This window comes from Propithecus coquereli, unplaced genomic scaffold (genome assembly GCF_000956105.1).
Source record: "Propithecus coquereli isolate 6110/MARCELLA unplaced genomic scaffold, Pcoq_1.0 Scaffold548, whole genome shotgun sequence".
In the NCBI taxonomy this organism is placed as follows: Eukaryota; Metazoa; Chordata; class Mammalia; order Primates; family Indriidae; genus Propithecus; species Propithecus coquereli.
In genome coordinates this window covers 91,579-95,180 of record NW_012151374.1, presented here as the reverse complement: position 1 = coordinate 95,180, position 3,602 = coordinate 91,579, and positions in this window count along the sequence as shown.

Genomic DNA, 3,602 nt, shown 5'->3' with positions numbered 1-3,602 from the left:
TCATGGGGGTGGATAGTAGGAGCAGACACACAGAGGTGGAAATGTGTGTGGTCAGTGTGTGTGTGTCTGTGTGCACATGCATGCTACACATAGACAAAGGAGAAGAGGGCAATATTAGGGAGATTCAGTTCATGTGTTGGATAGTAATTGTCAAGAACTTTGGAAGATAAAAGTGGTTCAAGTTAAGAAGATATTGAAAATCACATAGAGGACTTTAGATTTCCATTGATAGGAATGGAGAATAGTTTGATATTGTGGTATACACTGGATGAGAGAATCCTGTGCACACCAAATAGATCAGAAATGGGATAGATTAGGTATAGTATGCCACTGGGTCTCAAATGGAGGCAATTTGGCCTGACATGGAACATCTGGTAATGTCTGAAGACATGGTTGGTTGGTCACAACTGGGGATGGGGTGGGCATCTACTGGTGTCTGGTGGTAGAGGCCAGGGATGCTGCTGAACATTCTGTGATGCATGGGACAGTCCCCCACAATAATGAATTATCCAGCCCAAAATGTCAGTAGCGCTAAGGTTGAGCAATTGTGGTATAGGATAATTGCTGTCATAAATAACCCCAAATCTCAGTGACGTAACTCAACAAAAATCTATGTGGCTCATGAAAGGCCAAAGCAAGTGTCAGATGGAAATCCTGGGAGTTGTCCTTTACATAGTCACTCAGGAATCCAGGCACTTTCCATCATGTAAAGCCACTATCTTTGATATATGGTCACCAAGGCAGACAAGGAAGGGAAAGGACAGCATGTTCATAGAGAAGGTACACTTGCTCTTACCCGCCTTGAACCAGAAGTGACTCATCATTTCCGCTCACATTCCTTTGGAAGAATTTGTCACATGGTTCCACCTAGATGCAAGGTGATTGGGAAAATGTGGCTTAGCTTTGTGACCAAGAAGAAGAAGAACTGTGTCTCATATGCTTAGCCAATCTCTACCATATGGGGAAAGACTGGACAAAGAGCTCAGCTAGAGAACTATTACAGAGATTCAGTGGCAAGTTGTAAGCACCTGAGCAAGTGGTGGAATAATGACAGAGGGATTAGTGAGTGACTCCATTTAAGAAGAGGTAAAACAGTGCAAGAGTCCAAAGTAAGTCAACAATGGCAAGTCTGGGACACTACACCTTCCTGCTAAACTCTAATCTCCTTAAAGGTGGTCTTGAGTCTTTTTACTCTTTGAAGTCTCAACTCACTTGGGCACAGGTTTATGGCCCACATTCCATGCAAAAATGTATAGATATGTAGGAATAAAGTAGGGGAGAACAAAATCTTGTGGGTGTTTTTTTTTTTTTTTTTTTTTTTTTTGGCTGTTGTTGTTGGTTTGTTTATTTTTGCTGAGGGTTCCTGAAGGAGGGAATGATTATTTAAGATGTAGAACATGATGAGTTTTCAGTGAGGGTGAAATATTCTGATAGAGCTGGACCCTAAACAATTAGATAAGAGTGTAACATTAGAGATGTAGTTTTGGAGGCAGTCATCAGTTGAGTGGATTTCACTGCTTATATCCCTGGAGGCCCATTCAGAGCCTGACACAGAATAGATGATTAATAATATTTTGTTGAATGTATGAATCAATGTATATTTGAATATTATAAATGAGGAAAAAGGTAACTTTCTCTTTCATTAGAATAAGAAGAAACCTGATGCTGATATATCTGTGTATCAGTTAACTATTCATGTGTTACAAACCACCCCAAAACTCAGTGGTTTCAAAGAATAAACATTAATTATTTTTCACATATTTCTGAATCAGCTAGATGGTCCTTCTGATCTTGGCGGGGCTCTCTCATGCATATGTAGTCAGCTGTCGATGCTGGAAAAAGCTCTACTGATCTTGACTGTCTCTCTTTTATGTTTGGAAGTTGGCAGGTCTAGGGTGGTCATGGCCAAGAAAACTGAGCTCCTTTCCATATGGTTTCTTTTTTTAATTTTTTAATTTTTCTTTATTTCAGAGTATTACAGGGGTACAAATGCTTTGGTTACATAAATTGCCTTTGCACCATGCACGTCAGAGCTACAAGCATGCCCATCCCCCAGAGAGCATGCACCGCATCCGTTAGGTGTGCATTTACCCATCCCTTCCCCCCGCCTCCCACCTTCTTGACACCCTATGAATGTTACTTCCCATATGTGCACATTAGTGTTGATCGATTAGTACCAATTTAATGTTGAGTACATGTGGTGTTAGTTTTTCCATTCTTGTGATACTTCACTCAGAAGAATGGACTCCAGTTCCACCCAGGATAATACAATAGGTAGTTCACCATTTATTTTATGGCTGAGTAGTACTCCATGGTATACATATACCACATTTTGTTAATCCACTTAGTATTGATGGGCACTTTGGTTGTCTCCACATCTTTGCTATTGTGAATTGTGTTACTATAAACATTCGAGTGCAGATGCCTTTTTTATAGAATGTCTTTTTTCCCTTTGGGTAGATATCCAGTAGTAAGATTGCTGGATCAAATGGTAGTTCTACTTTTAGTTCTTTGAGGTATCTCCATACTACGTTCTAAAGAGGTTGTACCAGTCTGTAGTCCCACCAGCAGTGTATGAGTGTTCCTAAGTCTCTGCATCCATGCCAACATTTATTGTTTTGGGACTTTTTGATAAAATCTATTCTCACTGGAGTTAAGTGATATCTCATTGTGGTTTTGTTTTACATATCCCTGATGATTAGAGATGTTGAACATTTTTTCATATGTTTGTTGGCCATAAGTCTATCTTCTTTTGAAAAGTTTCTGTTCATGTCCTTTGCCTACTTTTTAATGGGGTTGTTTGATTTTTTTCTTGTTGATTTTCCTGAGTTCTATACAGATTATAGTTATTAGCCCTTTATTGGATGTGTACAATGTTAATATTTTCTCCCATTCTGTAGATTGTCTATTCGCTCTAGTGATAGTTTTCTTGGCTGTGCAGAAGCTTTTTAATTTGATCAGGTCCCATTTATTTATTCTTGTTGATGCTGTGATTGCTTTTGGGGTCTTCTTCATAAATTCTTTGCCTAGGCTGATGTCTATAAGAGTTTTTCCAACATTTTCTTCTAGAATTCTTATAGTTTCATGCCTTAGGTTTAAGTCTGTTATCCATCGTGAGTTGATTTTTGTGAGAGGTGAGAGGTGTGGAACCTGTTTTAATCTTCTACACGGGGCTATCCAATTTTCTGAGCACCATTTATTAAGTAGGGTTTTTTTCCCCCAGTGTATGTTTTTGTCTGCTTTTCAAAGATCAGATGGCTATATGAGGATGGTTTTATATCTGGGATCTTAGTCCTGTTCCATTGGTCTATGTCTTTGTTCTTGTGCCAGTACCATGCTGTTTTAGTTACTATAACCTTGCAGTATAGCTTGAAGTCTGGTAAATTGATGCCTCCCAATTTGTTCTTTTTGCTTAAGGTTGCTTGGCTATACAGGATCGTCTCTGGTTCCATACAAAGCATAGAATTATTTTTTCTAGATCTGGAAAAAATGATGGTATTTTTTTTATTTCAGCATATTATGGGGATACAGATGTGTAGGTTACGTATGTTGCCCTTCCCTCCCCCACCCCCTAAGTCCGAGTTTCAAATATGTCCATCCTT